At 41.7% G+C, this 16,933-nt stretch overlaps 1 long non-coding RNA gene and 1 other non-coding gene across 2 annotated transcripts; one reads left to right on the top strand and one right to left on the bottom strand.

Moving 5' to 3' along the window:
• Positions 1–2,269: 2,269 nt before the first annotated feature.
• LOC103972350 (uncharacterized) lies at positions 2,270–6,496 on the bottom strand. Its single transcript, XR_670779.3, has 2 exons — positions 5,721–6,496; positions 2,270–2,941 (listed from the first exon to the last, which is right to left on the bottom strand). It is a non-coding gene; the product is annotated as an uncharacterized LOC103972350 (long non-coding RNA).
• Positions 6,497–7,160: 664 nt separating this feature from the next.
• Positions 7,161–7,233, top strand: TRNAE-CUC (transfer RNA glutamic acid (anticodon CUC)). The gene has a single exon. It is a non-coding gene; the product is annotated as a tRNA-Glu (tRNA).
• Positions 7,234–16,933: the final 9,700 nt, after the last annotated feature.

Raw genomic sequence — 16,933 nt, 5'->3', positions numbered from 1 at the left:
GCGGGTGGTTGACCCCTTCTATGGAGCCCAATGCCGAAAGTCGTCCCTTCTCCTTACGGTCGCCTAGGCCTCCGCCGCGATGTACTGGTTAGCCCACTGGAGCATCTCTGGCACCGTAGTGGGAGGTCGCTCCGCGAGGGACTAGAGGAATTTGGAAGGTCGTAGGCCTATCATAAACGCCTGCACTAACAAAGAGGGGTGAGTGTTCGACAAACCCCGGATTTGCATGGCAAAGCGATCCACAAAATGTGAGAGGAGCTCGTCCTCCCTTTGTTTGAGTCCGAGGAGTAGTGCCGCGGAGGGCTTTGGCCGTGCATAGGCTACGAAGTGGAGCTCGAAGTCATTGGTGAGCTGGCCGAAGGAAGCAATCGTTCTGGTCTTCAAGCCACCATACCACGCGTGGGCCGGCCCTCTTAGAGTGGCAGGAAACGCTTTGCACATCAAGGCATCAGAGGTTCCGTATAGCGCCATTTGGCCGCGAAACGTGGCTACGTGGTCCGTTGGGTCGATGGAGCCATCGTAAGCGTCTAGAGAGGGGAGCTGGAAGTCCGGGGGGACTGTCAGTTCCCGTATCTCGGGCATGAAGGGAGACCCTTGGTGTGCGCCCTCCCCGAGCTCTCCCTTGGACCTGTGAACCTCTTTGTGCACCTCGTCGAGTCGCTAGCTGACGAAGCGCAACTGAGCCCGCAGGGAGTCCGAAGAGAGTGCCTCGGGTTCCGGGCGGTCGCTCGGGTTTGCCATCACTGGATCCCCGAGTGGGGCTGGTCGGGGGCTCGGGAAATGTCATGTGGGCCCGAACGGGCGCCTTGCGTTATCGCAGTGGTTCGATCGCAGGCGGGTGCGCTAGATGGGAAACGAGCAGGATAATGGTTTGCACCATTTCCATCAGAGCTCGGACTTGACGGGCGAGGTCCTGAAAGGCCTCGGATGACATGGGCGTTGAGTCGGTTGGGGCATCGTAGGGCGACGACAGGCCCGGGTCGTTGAATATCCGTCAATAACGCTCTGTGGTCATGGCGAGGTGTTCATCACAATGGCCTCCATGCGGGGGATGTTCCCCCGAGGCTTCAGTCGGGTGTGACCTCTCAGCCGTGGGCTCATCTAAGCCGCTCGGGTGATCACCTGACATTTCGGGCCCTCCTTCTAGCGCCAATCTGTTGTTGTAAACAACCTGGGAGCCGTGGCCTCGGGGCCGACGTAGCTCGATTCGGGTCCGAACGACGGAGATCTCCCAGGGGCATCCCTCGAGCCCGTGGGGTCGGTCTAGTGCGATGGTCCGATCGGGACGGGGTCGCCGTTTCCTCCGGGCAAGAACTCCTCGTCCGTGCGTCCGACAGGGACCCTCGGCTTCGCACCCGCACAAAGGTCGGGTCGGAGTGCTCGGCCCGACCCCTCCGACGATCAAGTTAGCAGATGTGGAGGGAGTTTAAGGAGAAGAAGTGTTTTTGGTATCTTTTTCCCCCCCTCCCCCCTCTGATGAACGAGCGGGTATTTATAGAGAAGCTTACTGTTGTTTGATGTGCCCGCTTGCAGGAGATAGGCTGGTAGCGTCTGACATGGGCGTTGGCGTAGCATGAAGAACCGAGCCTGAGTAGGCATTAATGCGCCTCGGTCGATGTTCCGGTTCGGTTGACCGAGTGCAATCACGTCGATCGAGGCGTGAGGCGTCGGCTGACGTCAGCCGAGTTTTATCATAATTACTATCCTCATCAACAATCATTTATCGTGTGATCCATAAAATTAATAATTTTATAAAATATTAAGATTATTCTTGATATTAAAAATTAGTATTATTAGCATCGTAAGGATCAGATCGTATTATTAGTATTATTAAAAATTAGTATTATGAGACTCGTAAGGATCAGATTGTGTTGCTTATGATTATAATTTCCTATAACAATATATTTTTATTTTCATAAATATGAGATATAAATGCTAACTCAGCTACAATTAGATGAATATTTTTATTTTCTAAGTATATATATATATAATTTTATTTTTTTTTCAAGATGTCAAAGAACACATGAAGATGCCATCATCGTAGCATCGTAATATTTATGTGATTATAAGAAATGATATGGCAATGCTGATACATCGACAGGTACTCCAGCATATCAGAATCAGAGCACACCATGAGCTGCTCATAAGGTCATTACTCTGGTGACAACAGAATACCACGAAGGTTGTCATGGATTCAAAACAACAAAAGCAATGTGTCAATGCTGCACAATCCAGACATCAATTCCCTTTCTAAAGTTGACAATCGATGTCTTGTAAACAATATTGTACTGATATGAATGATGGGGCAATGTTAACAATGATCTTCAACTAATGACTGAAGACTGTAAATTTCTAATGAACAGAGAAACAGAAACTAAGACAGTAATCATCTAAGGATTACATGTTCAAAAAATCAAGTACACCCTTATAACAGGTAACACATCAAATCAAATACACATTTATCATCGGTAAACCACAACCCACAAATCGTATAATTTGCTGCAGGAAACCAAACATGCAATGCCCCCATATCATATAGTGTTTATGAATTGTCATGAATTGATCATTAATCCCAGAGGCATTGCTTTTCTAGATGCTCGAGACCACTTGCTGGTCAAAAGAATTTCAATTTCCCCTTGTGCAATGAAGATTTGGCCTGGCAAAGAGCTTTCTCAGCTCCTGACATTCCTGAGCATGAACCTGTGGCTCCCAATGTAACTGCAAAGTACAAATAGATGGTGCATAGGAATGCCAATAGAGCTAGCATCATCAAGAGAAACCTGTGCCGCTCATAAATAGTGGACCAACTACCAGGCTCATTGAAGCCCGACTGCTGCTTCTTGGACGGGGATGCCAGGAAAACTGTGTTCTGTGATCTCCTATGAGGAGATGATAGTGAATCAAGAACCATCTGTCAAGAAGGTCTAAGCTGCCTAAAGTCCTGCATCAGAGAAAGAAGGTAGTCACTAATAAGTCATGATAGGGAGTCAATACAGATATATAAAACATGAAAAATATCCAGCCATGGCATCAGCACTTAAGAATAGCTTGCAAGGAACAACAATGTGTGTGTGTGTATGCAATTTGCATTCGTATATTTTGACAGTGTTTAAACCTGATGCTCTCCAACTATCAGAAAAGAAGGATTTCATCAGAACATTCTAGGCATTGCCTGTGGAATTATATGACAAAACATCTAGGTATGATTGCAACTAACGAGCTTTTTCTTTCAAATTTAGAAATAGTTCATGCTTGTCATATGCAAATTGACTACTAACTTGATGAACTTAGGTACAATGGCCACAAATAAAATTTATAGACTATTCATCTCTCCATAGTTGTTCTACCATAATGAAAAAGTCACAATCAGCTTATGAGGAATCTGAACCACTTATTATGCTCAAACTTCTTAGGTCTTTCATAAAAACATGATAATGTTTAACAAACTTGTATAAAAGCAGAGCTGCAGCAACGTTCTCATAGAACTCTTTTCCTTTGATGGATCTTCTTATAACTTGAGAATTAACATGGATATCTTTCTCTTTCAAGATTCTTCAAAGAACTCAGGGTCTTTATTGTACAAAAAGATGACAGCTGAATCAAGCTGAAGCTTTCAGAACATAAGCAAGACCACAATCTACTTTTATCAGAATTGATATAAAATGGTCGATGAAGAATTTATTTTTTTAAAATGCATTACATGGATTTTGAATCATAATTAAAAATATTTTCTCAGAGTAAAACAAAATAAGAACATGGCTATTATCAACTCTTCAGTTTGTTCAACTTTAACCACAACAAATTGATAGACACCTACACATTTGCTTCAACTCTTCCCATGCCTAGGAAACTAATGGAAACCTAGCTACTAATAGAATCTTGGATCAAACCTACACAGTTGCTTCAAAGTTCCATGTGTGAGACCCATCTTGAATCAAACTTTGCTTCAAAAACCTTTAGTGGTAAGAAATTCATCGATATTGCAATCTTAAGAATACTGAGTGTGATTGAAAATTTTCTAGAAGAAGAAAAAAAAAATGCAATTTCTTATAGAAAGTAAGACATTGTTGCCCTTCAAAATAAATAAGACTGAGAAACAGAAGTTGAGCATGAAAAGAAAATGAATAAAGCAACTTACATGAGTGAAAGACAAGAAACTTTAGCAAAAGAAGGTAGTATATGTTTGCAAGTCACATTTATACAAAAAAAATAAAAAAAATAAAAAACAGCAAGCGACTTTAGTATATGAGTGAACGACAAGCGACTTTAGTAAAAGTAGTCATAGTATATATTAGAGTTGAGAGAAGCTTGCAAGGGACTTCTTCACAGAGAAAAGAAAAATAAAATGAATGAGGAAATATAACAGCCACAGGGAAAGTGCGTAACCAAGACATCAAAAGGGTTATGACAAGATTAAACTAAAAATATTAATAAATAGCACAATTCCAATGTAACACTGAACAAGTGAAGATAGAAAACGAAATTACAATTTGCAAAGAAGAAACTGCCTAGAAACTCGTTCCTAATATCTATACCCTTCAATGTCACCAAATAGTGACTTGTGAGAACTTGGCTATATAATTGGGATCAGTCCATTTACCATACATCTAAAGTCTAAATTACCTAAATTTCATGGCAACACTGATAGATGGAACATGATTAACAGCCTAGAAGTATATCCTCGGTTCTGCCACCAACTATATAACTCAAACCTATTTTCACAAAGCAGAAGACCAACAAATTCCAGAATTTCTTCATGTACAGGTCCTAAGTCAATCCTAACTAGCATGCATCTGGTCCAACCAATGAAATATGTTGTTCTCTCCCTCGTAATACATACACTTCCAGCAAACATTATCTAACTCAAAAAGACTCCTACAGGTGCCTTGGTATTACATGTTTTTTATCAAACTGTTTACGGTACATCCTTTCACATTGTTGTAAGGGTTGTTAAGAATAATATTGATTGGTGCACCAATTTGTAAACGGAAAGTACAAAAGTCTTTTTCTTTTTTGTAAAGAAGTGATCATATTTAAATGCTTAGAAGGATAAAAAGATAACCATAAATGAGATAAACCACACCGTACGTTCAAAGAACAATTTCTAATCTTTCAACCCAAGAAAAGATCCATAAGATTAAGACACGGAGGTTCTAAAGTTCCTACAAAAAAAGGCGAAATTGCAAGATGGAATTTGACGGTATGCCCACAAGAGATCATTGCAGATGATAGGTAAAAGTCCATAGAACGCTAGCGCTCACTCATCAAGACATATAGATCAATCTGAAGTTTAGATAAGATACTTCAACAACGAAATGTAATATCACAAAGAACAAGGAGTTCGTCCCAAAAAATTCCTTCCATTCGACTACTTAAACTCCAAAAATATCACAGAGACGATTGATTATGAGCCCAAAAAAACAGGATCTTAAAAACGAACCAAAAGAAAACAACGAAGGCAAAAAGAGTACATTTTGCATCTGCTGGATCACGTCCGTCATTCCTCAGATCTCACACGGATTAGATAATATCATCAGAACCGAAAACCATACGACAAGAAAAGAATCAAAGACCAAAATATACAAGCAAAAGAAAGTCAAACCCAAGCGATCAGCTCCAAAGAGTGAGATCTATCAAGAAAAGGAGGAACCATAGCGTATTCAGAAGATAGATCAAAGAAATCAAAGAACTCTAGGTGCCGAAGTATTGGGGATTCTTACGTGCCGGTGCGACCAACGAAGAAACGATCAGAAATCCAACGAGGGGTTAGCGGGCAATATGCGATCCGCCTCAGAGGCCAAGAAGAGGAACGAGAGAGAGAGAGAGAGACAGAGACAGATTGAGTGACGCAGCACGACTGTGACTGGTTGCCGATCTAAAACGACAAATATTGCGAGCTAGGAGGGGTGGGTTGTGGTGGGACGCGTGAGCGAGACGCCCAAACGCGCTTTCGGCTGGACTGTGGATTCCAACCATCACAGAGATAACGATAATAATATTAGTATTTATAATATTAATAATAAATCCAGAAAATGGATTTCTTTAAGAAATGAAAGGGCACTGGATCACCCATGAAATTTGTCAGGGTGACGTCACCCCTCACCAAAATTGGGCCCAACATATGCTGTTCGGGCTCACTCAACCCGCCTACATTGTAGGCTTATCGGGGCGATATGTGGCTTCACATCGCCTCCGCAAATTTCAGGGGTGATTCAATCAACCTAACTTACTTATAATAATAAGCAGTCATTATGCCTACAACCATCCAAATAATTACACTTGTACGTATTTCCAGCTTGCATATAATCAGAGACCTTTGGTAGAACAAGAAAAAGAATTGGGGAAGAAAAACAAAATCTTAAAGATTAACTATAAAAGCCTCATATTGAAAGACATAAAGCACATATCAGTAGTAGTAACCACAGCAGCATCTAACTTGGCACAACTCAAATAGCCATTAATGTTTGTCCTATGATGAAATGGGCCAAATGTCGACGTTGCTTACCAACTTTCCCATTGAAAACGGCGGCCCTCCAACACCCAAGAAGGCTAAACTGAAGAGATATGTATGCATCGAACTGACCTTTCTGCACTGGAAAAGCCATCTTTCTAATTGATTGTTTATGAGGCCTCACCAATGCACAACAAAGTTCCATTTGTTTCCTGGATTCAGCTGCTTCAGAGGTATTTTTCGTTCCTACCATACACTTAAGTCTCGACACGCACATGTAAAAAGTCAATCGAATCGAAGAATTTAAGTCGCCTAAAGTTGATGAATCAATTACCTGGATCGAAATAAATGGCCCCCGCCCCGAGACAGCTCGATCAGCTGCTGGTGTAGCCGTCCAAGAGACACATTTCTCTCTCGGGCACTGTACCAAACACCTTCAGAGCAACATCCAAGTCACGAGAGATGTCGGCAAGAGGAACCGCGTCCCGACTTCCTTTGCTCAACATGTAGTCGACGGTTCGTCCCAGGCCACAAATTGTGAGGACGGCAGCAGTCGGCCGGGCCTTGGGCGCGAAGCCGGCGGAGGCGGAGCTCGTCGCTCAAAACGTCTCCAGTGACTCGAAGTAACGTTTACCATTGGCGTCGCGGGGTATATTTGAGTTGTCGTATCTAAATTTGTGTTTTTATGAATTATGGCCTAATCAAGCAATCCGTTGTAGTCTAGTTGGTTAGGATACTCGGCTCTCACCCGAGAGACCCGGGTTCGAGTCCCGGCAACGGAAGTTACTTTTTCCATGTTTTTCTATTATATACGTTCCTGAAAACGATTTTTAATATAGTATTATTTTTACAATATATTTTTCTTGTCAACACTAATTTTCATCTTTACTTCCACCTATTCTTTTAAATAAAATTTTCTTTATCATGTTACTATTTATTTTATTATATTTGATTTTATGATATGCAATACCGAATGATACCGTCCGGTACGGGCGGTACGTACCAGTTCGATGACACACCGGTATGCGGACCGCTCAGTACCAATACAGTGCTATAGTATTACACTATAGCAGTACTACAGTGTTATAGTAAGAAAGAAAATATATAAAACTGTTCAGTGTGTCTTGGTATACCGCTCGGTACACACTAGTGTAATGCTCGATATGTCGATACCATACCGAGTTAACCTCGAAATATCGGTACGGTACAATATTGCATACGTTTAATAACACCTATTTTACTATTCAAGAGTAGTGAAAGAGCAGATAAGACATGTTGTCAACCAGTAATCATCAACAAAACATCTGTTGATACACCATGGAAGTACTTCTTGACCGGATACGAAGGAAATAATTATTTCAGATTTACATTTTCCTAGTAACTAGAAGAGTTTTTTGGTACAATAATTCTGCACTACACACAACAGTTTCTCACATCTTATGTTTACATCTTAATAGCTTTACTAATGGTCTTATAATCTGTTTACAAGAATGCTAACAAATCACATCTGAAAGGCCAATATTATCGGCAACAAATACAGGATACAGAAATCAAGATAGCTGAAAAAAGAACATCTAAGCTCGATATAATCAAGATAAGCTCTTATGCAAGGCATGCAAGAAGAATTTTGCTTGATTCGCTTGTACTGGAAGTCGGACTTGGTTATGTGCTTGGCCTTCGAGGTGGCAGGTTTTGAGCTCGGTATCGAGGCTGTAGTGAACACAGAGTTGTGGGCAGACTCACTTTCACCAGGTCTTTCACCGGGCTTGTTGTATCAGGAAGCTTGATGAATGAGAGACTATGGCATGTCGGCAGAGAGGACATGTTCACTGATCCTGGAGGTGCTGTTGAGGTCGAGGTGTTGCTGGTTGAACAAAGAAACAACGTACAAGTGGTGCAGAATTCATGGTTACAACCTGCAAAACAAAAGAAAGCTCTGTCTTTTATCCGTAAGTAAGAAGAAAAGAAAGGTGCTGTATCGATGTGTATGCGCGCTGATGGATGACCGAATAGAGTAGTTGCTCCAGAATAGAGTAACTCAAGCAGCAGATTGATGATGGAATGCTTCGTCTCATTCAAAGTTTCAAGATATGTACCCACTGCAGCAACTGTGCATTTTGATTGCAAACAAATAGCACATGAAGTGGATTCGTATTTTGCCTTTCTCCAGCCATATTCCCTAAGAGACACCTGAAACAACATCAAAATCGAATGATCATGTAAACTTTTCTACTGTTGAAGAAGGAAGGAATTTGAGTTAACTTGCAATCAGGTAATCCAGCAGAACATAACAAGGAACTGAAATTTATTTACCAATCTGCTACATCAGTGTTATTTGGTTTGAAGTTTTTGTCTGACAAGACTGCAACAGAAGTAATGTAGTCCTGCAAATGACTATTTTTGTTCTGCACAAGGAATTCAACATGCAACCGTGCCATCACAATTGTTCAGCCGAAAAGAAATCGAACAACATAGTACATGTCGGTGAACTAATGTGCCATGGTTGATGAGTCAGCACGGCTTGATCCATAGGTCTATATCGGGAGTCAATGGTCGGCCGAATGGGTCATCAAGGTTGATCAACCGTAGGTCGGGATGTTGTATCCATATGGAGGAAGGCGCCTCTCGATCGGGATGGTCATGCCTTGGGGGGTGACCGCTCTCCTACACTGAAGGCCCTCGTCGGGTGGTTATCGACTTTGGCCCTTCAACGAGTAAGTTAGCGCTTGGTTCTTTTTTATTTTCGCCTCCCTTGACAAGATGCCGGTCATGAGTTTTTATACTATTGTACAAGGGTCGATCCTACGTGAGTTTAACATGATGAGATTTTCAGGACAGGATGTACCAAGGAATGCCTTCGTACGGATCCTGGCTCGGTGCGTGGGAGTACTCCTTTTACTGACCTGGCGGTGGCGTGGCACGATATTGGTTGTGACATGGCTAGGGCCCAAAATATACCTTATCAATAGAGGCAAAATAAAGAAGATATAATGGTTTCTCATTAATTTCAATTATTTTATATGATCATGGTGTTCTCGATGTATGGAAGAAGACCAAAGAAGAATGCCAATACCAATAATAACAAGAAATATGATGACATTTATATTACCATTAACATGCTTTCAGTAAACAAAGAAGCAGGGAAACAATTTATGTAGCCAAACTCCAAATAAACAGAAACTGTGGCTTGTTACTGATAAGATTTATTTTGGGCCCCTAGCCATTTCACCACCGACGCCACATCACGCCATCACCAGATCAACAAGAGGAGTACTCTCACGTGCCGAACCAAGATCTATACCAAGGCATTCCTCGATACATCCCGTCTCGAAAAGCTTGGGATAACGACCGCACAAAGGTATCTCCTCACCCCTCGAGGATCGGCCGTCACCCCAAACCCGCGTATGGTCAATCCTCGTACAGTAGTATAAAAACCACTAGCTAGCATCTGGCCAAGGAGAGTCAAAACAAAAAGAACCAAGTACTAACTTACTCGTTGAGGGATCAAATTCGATAATCACCCGACGAGGACCTTCTGTGCAGGAGAGCGACCACCCTTGGAGGCGCGACCGTCCCGATCGAGAGACACTAACCAACATCTCGACGCAAGCATCTCGACCTATGGTCGATCGATCCCGGCAACCCATTCGACCAAGCAAAGTCTCCCGACATCAGCCCGTGGACCAGGCCGTGTTGACCCACCAATCACGGCACATGAGTTCACCAACAGTCACCATGGATGTTTACCTAATATATGTACTCCCTCTTTGCAGTTATCAGGTAGGAGAATCTCTGTAATTATTCTTAAAAATCCTGTGTTTGCTGTTCCGATAAGGCTATTAGAAATTATGAGTCAATCTTATTGTCTCGAGTTATCTTCCCGAGTTTGTAAATTTATGATCTGAGATGATCTTGATGAGATAGATCTTGATCGTCGAATCGACACATTGAATTTGATATGAACTTTTGGAAGATGTGTCGCTATACATCGAATTCGATTCTTGACCAGAATATAAGTTCATCGATAACTTGAGCTTAAATATTTTAATTAAGTCCCTACCTTGTGGTCAATATGTTTCTGAGTTACTTATCCCGGTGGTAAACAATAAATATCTGCAATTCGAATTTGAGTGTGAGTCAGCTGACCTCAAGACAAATATACTGGGATGGATGATTTGGTATCAATGTGTCGTCCAGCTATTAGTGCTTCCTTGCATCAGCCGCGAGACTTTAGATTACGAGGAACCGTTCACATACAAATTGCTTGCCATGATATGTTCAAGAAATTGCATGTGGTATGGTAGTTGACTTTTAAGATTGGCTGCTGAAACAGGGAAAGGTGTTGCTGAACTTAATGGAATCAAAAGTGTCCAAATCTGAATCAAAGGCTTTGAATATTTTGGCTGCATGTACACTTCCAATTTCTTATTCTTTAATGATTCATTTCTTCTACTTTTCTTCCAGAGAAATAATGAGAACTTTTATGGAGTTGGTATGCCTACTAGCTACATGTAACATCACAACCTTCCTCCCCATCTGATATTTCCTGATTGTGCGTGCGTGCGTCAGGAAGAAGAAAATGGTGGCCTGTTTTTGCTGACATTGTTGCTTTGAGTTGTTCTCCTTTTCCTTTGTAGGCCTGCTTTGAACAAAGACATGGGAGTTCTGCATGAGCTTCGGTGACTAGTGTAATGTCACAGATCCATTTCATGGAGACTGGATACTATTGTTGGCAAGCTTCCAGGATTCCTAAGCCATCCACGAAGTTAATATCGATACTGTTGAGTTGCAGTGATCTTAACCATCAATCTTTAAGAACTGCCGTGATTTGGCACCATTCTTCCTTGATTAGCGGAAGTCCAAACTCTTAGACTTTGCATAAATGGAAAGCATAATGGAACCCCTCATGACGTGATCGATATCAATTCACGAAGGGGAACGAACTCTCCACGAATCCTTGCTTCTGTGATTCTGGCTTGGATGGAAGATTTGCTGATCAAACTCAAACCGCGACAGTTCTCAAGGCCACAGATGAAGGCAGTCTAAAGGTCGTGGAATGAAGTCAGCCATGGCTTTTAGGGTGAGGAAGAAGGATGGGAGAGACAGAGAGAGACTTCAACGTGCACACCACAGTTGCAATATTCTATTCTTTGTCAGAGGAGAAGCTTCGTTTTGCAAGCATTCACATATACTCCCTATCAGTAAGAGACTTCCTCTACTTTGTACGTGTGGCCATTGTTTCAGGGAGAGGGAAGGCATGACACATGCATAGCCACTGTGTGTTCATCGATGACCCTTAGCTTTCTTCCTTCCTTATTGATAAAGCAAGCTCAACAGCCGAAGGAATTCTTGCTCGCTGTTACGTGATCCTTTGGTTCATTTAAATACCCAATATACGAATCTTCTCAAACCCATAAATTAATGTACTTTCCAAGAAGAAGACAAGCGGCCACATTTCAGTTTAAAGATACCTCTTGACTGCTTCTCCCGTATGAATATTTTGGGAACTGATTAGCCTTTCAAATTGTAAACATTGTTGGGCTGATGGCCCATATTCAGCCCACAGCTCACACCCCCTCTTAACCTAACCCTAATTAAGATTAGGGGGTGTGGTGGCTACGTTTTAGAGGCAGATTAAAGCTATAAAAAGGCAGCAACGAGGCAGATCTTGGTAGCGACGAGATTCCAAAGAGAAGAAGGAGAACAAGGCAGAAGAGGAAGAGAAAGAAAGGGAAGAAGACAAGGACAACGCAGAGAGACTGCTCACAATCATCTAGCAGTGTTCTCATCTCAGGATCGAAAAACAATTGTTTTATTAGACAGTGGCTTGATGATAGTGTATTTCACCATGTTTCTACTGAAATTTCTGCATATTCTCTTTGGAAAAAATTGGAAAGTCTCTATGAAAGAAAAACAGCTGGCAACAAAGCTTTTTTGATCAGAAAACTTGTGAACCTAAAATATAGAGAGGGTGCTTCTATTGCTGAGCATTTGAATGAAATGCAGAGTATTACTAACCAGTTATCCTCTATGAGAATGTCTCTTGATGATGAGTTGCAGGCATTGTTACTTCTCAGTTCATTACCAGAAAGTTGGGAGACACTGGTGGTTTCCCTTAGTAATTCTGCGCCAGATGGTATTGTCACTATGAGTCAAGTAACAAGCAGTTTGTTGAATGAGGAGTTGAGAAGAAAGAGTTCGGCAACATCTCAGAATGATTCACAGGCACTTATCTCAGAGAATAGAGGAAGGTCAAAGTCTAGAAGCAGTTCACGTATGGGTAGGAGCAAGTCAAGATCAAGAAAAGATATTGTTTGCTATAACTGTGGTGAGAAAGGACATTACAAGAACCAATGTAAGCAACCTAAGAAGAACAAGAAAAAGGGAAAAGAAGTGGAGTCTACAGAGTCAAAGGATAATACTACAGCTACAGTGCAGGGTGGTGATTATTTGATTTTGTCTCCTTCTGATGATATTTTTTCTTGTGTGTGTCAGGATCTTGAATGAGTGATTGACACAGGTGCTTCTTATCATGCTACACCACGGAGGGAGTTTTTTGCTACATACAGGTCTGGAAACTTTGGTGTTGTCAAGATGGGCAACTATGGCACAACAGACATCATTGGCATGGGTGATATCCATTTAAAGACCAACCTTGGCTGTAAGTTGGTACTTAAGGATGTGAGGCATGTGGTTGACTTGAGGCTAAATTTAATTTCAGTTGGAAGACTAGATGATGAAGAGTATGAAAGCAGATTTCACAGAGGGCAATGGAAGCTCAGTAAGGGTTCTCTTGTTATAGCTAATGGAAAGAAATGTCATACTTTGTACAGGTTGCAGGCTAAAGCTTATGGTGAGCAGTTAAATGCTACAGAGAAAGACTTCAGTATGGAGTTGTGGCATAGGCGATTGGGACACATGAGCGAGAAGGGGCTGCAAGCTCTTTCCAAGAGAGAGGTATTACCAGATCTCAGAGGTATACATCTGAACCCTTGTATTGATTGTTTGGCTGGTAAACAACATAGAGTTTCATTTGCTAGTGCTGCTTTGTCTAGAAAAATGCATGCCTTAGACCGTGTTTATACAGATGTATGTGGTCCTTTGAGGACAAAAACTCCTGGTGGATCTGTTGATGTTCTTGGTATAAGTGGTGCACTTTATTTTGTCACTTTTATAGATGATTTTTCCAGGAAAGTTTGGGCTTATGCTTTGAAGACCAAAGATCAGGTTATTAATGTCTTCAAAGAGTTTCATGCCAGGGTTGAAAGGGAGACAGAAAGGAAATTGAAATGCATAAGATCAGATAATGGTGGTGAGTATATGGGATTGTTTAATGACTATTGCAGATCGCATGAGATCCAACATGAGATGACAGTTCCTGGTACACCTCAGCATAATGCAATTGCAGAGAGGATGAACCGCACCATCATGGAAAAGATCAGATGTATGCTTTCACAGGCCAAGCTACCCAAAAGGTTTTGGGATGAGGCTTTGAGGACTGCAGTTGATGTGATCAACTTATCACCATGTACAGCCCTAGATGGTGATGTTGCAGAGCATGTATGGTCAGGGAAAGATGTTTCCTACAGGCATTTGAGAGTGTTTGGTTGTCGTGCATTTGCACATGTTCCAGATAATGAGAGGTCCAAGCTAGATGGTAAGTCTAAAGAATATATTTTTCTTGGTTACTCACATGATCAGTTTGGTTACAGGCTTTGGGATCCAGAAAAGCAGAAGGTGTTCAGGAGTAGAGATGTGGTCTTCTTTGAGGATCAAACCTTTGAGGATTTGAAGAAGAAGGCACCAGCCAAGACTTCTGTAGAAGGATTAGCAGATTGTGACCCAGTTATTCCTCCAGTATATCAGGGTGATGGGGGAGATGTGCAGGAAAATAGTGTAGAGCCTGATATTGATTTACCTGCAGGACATGTTGAGCAAGAAGAAGTATGAGAGCAAGTTCCCGCAGAACCTCAATTGAGAAGATCTTCTAGACAACGTCAACCTTCCAGAAGATACTCTACAGATGAGTATGTGATACTTACTGATGCAGGTGAACCAGAGAGTTACCAGGAAGCAGTTGAGAGTGAGCAGAAAGAGAAGTGGTTAGTTGCTATGCAGGAAGAGATGAATGCTCTTCAGAAGAACCACACTTATGATTTGGTGCTGCTACCAAATGGAATAAAGGCCTTGAAGAACAAGCGGGTTTTTAGGTTGAAGACTCAAGAATATTGTTCTCAACCAAAGTACAAAGCTAGATTGGTTGTGAAAGGCTTTGGTCAAAAGAAAGGTATTGACTTTGAAGAGATATTTTCTCCTGTTGTTAAAATGTCTTCTATTCGTGTTGCTCTTGGTATTGCTGCTAGCCAGGACTTGGAGGTTGAGCAGTTAGATGTGAAGACAGCTTTCCTTCATGGTGATTTGGAGGAGGAAATTTATATGGAGCAACCAGAAGGCTTCAAAGTCAAAGGTAAAGATAATTTTGTCTGCAAGTTGAAGAAGAGCTTGTATGGGCTAAAGCAAGCTCCAAGACAGTGGTACAGAAAGTTTGATTCATTTATGACAGAAAATGGATACAAAAGAACGGCTTCAGATCATTGTGTGTACATCAAATGGTTTGGTGAGAATTTTATTATTCTCTTACTTTATGTTGATGACATACTTATTCTTGGAAAAGATATGTCTAAAATTGACAGGTTGAAGAAGGAACTGAGTGAGTCTTTTGCAATGAAGGACATGGGGCCAGCAAAGCAAATACTAGGCATGCAGATTTCTCGTGACAGGAAAAACAAGAAGATTTGGTTGTCACAGGAGGAATACATCGAGAAGGTATTGGAAAGATTTAGTATGAGCAATGCTAAGCCAGTTGGTTCTCCTATTGCAGGTCACTTCAAGTTGTGCTCAGAAAAGAGTCCGTCAATTGATGAGGAGAAGGAGAAAATGCAAAAGGTTCCTTATGCTTCAGCAGTTGGAAGTTTAATGTATGCAATGGTATGTACGAGGCCGGACATCGCATATGCAGTGGGTGTTACTAGCAGATTTCTTGCAAATCCAGGCAAAGAGCACTGGGCAGCAATGAAGTGGATTTTTAGATATCTCAGAGGGAGCTCTAAGGTTTGTTTAAGCTTTGGAGGTGGACCACCTGCGTTAACAGGTTACACAGATGCAGATATGGCAAGAGATATAGATACGAGGAAGTCTACTTCAGGTTATGTACTTACTTTTGCAGGGGGAGCTGTGTCATGACAATCCAGGTTACAAAGGTGTATTGCTCTCTCCACCACAGAAGCAAAATATATTGCTGCTACAGAGGTATGCAAAGAAATGTTATGAATGAAAAAATTCTTATAAGAATTGGGGCTGAAACAGGAAAATTATGTGATGCATTGTGATAGCCAGAGTGCCATCCATTTGTGTAAGAACCCAATGTTTCATTCCAAGTCAAAGCATATAGATGTCAGATACCACTGGATTCGAAATGTATTTGAAGAGAAGCAGTTGCAGCTTCAGAAAATTCATACAGATGACAACGGAGCAGACATGTTGACGAAGACCTTAACAAAAGAAAGACAGGAGATATGCCGACAGTTGGTCGGTATGGCTTCACATTGAGGAGTCATGGGACAGCCTCCCTTATGGGCTGAAGGGGGAGGTTGTTGGGCTGATGGCCCATATTCAGCCCATGTGGGCTTTATCAGCCCACAGCTCACACCCCCTCTTAACCTAACCCTAATTAAGATTAGGGGGGTGTGGTGGCTGCGTTTTAGAGGCAGATTAAAGTTATAAAAAGGCAGCAACGAGGCAGATCTTGGTAGCGACGAGATTCCAAAGAGAAGAAGGAGAACAAGGCAGAAGAGGAAGAGAAAGAAAGGGAAGAAGACAAGGACAACGCAGAGAGACTGTTCACAATCATCTAGCAGTGTTCTCATCTCAGGTTAGATCAAATATACAGTAGGCTCTTGCTGTGATTACTTGGGAGGTTTTAGATATTGTGGGCAGTAACGTGATCCTTGTATCTCAGTTATTCTCTTGTGGTTGTTGCTTGGGTTTTGGGCAAGAGATTGAGATTTGTATATTCATTATTCTCATAGTGGATTATCTCTAGTTTGTCCCGTGGTTTTTACCCTTCACATTGAAGGGGTTTTCCACGTATATCTTGGTGTTCTGTTTGATTGTGTTTCCATTTTATTCCGCTGCGTATTTTGGTCTTCTAATATTTGTTCATATACAAAGGTTATTCCTGTTTATATCCCCATCAAACATCACAGTATTTCTTCAAAATTCAAGAGCAAAAAAATTTCTGATATATTTTTAGCTTGTTGATCGCTGCGATTTCATTTGATTTTTGGAATTATTCTCCCCCCTCTCAACAAATATTAGTGCCATATATCTTAAACATGTCAATCCAGATGTCTATTTCTTTTCACATGATCGAAGAGCTTGGAGTTGGGTAAGTCATGCTCGTGAATCAGTCTTTTCGATCGA

This window comes from Musa acuminata, chromosome BXJ2-2, assembly GCF_036884655.1.
Source record: "Musa acuminata AAA Group cultivar baxijiao chromosome BXJ2-2, Cavendish_Baxijiao_AAA, whole genome shotgun sequence".
Classification (NCBI taxonomy): Eukaryota; Viridiplantae; Streptophyta; class Magnoliopsida; order Zingiberales; family Musaceae; genus Musa; species Musa acuminata.
This window is presented reverse-complemented; position numbering and strand designations above follow the sequence as displayed.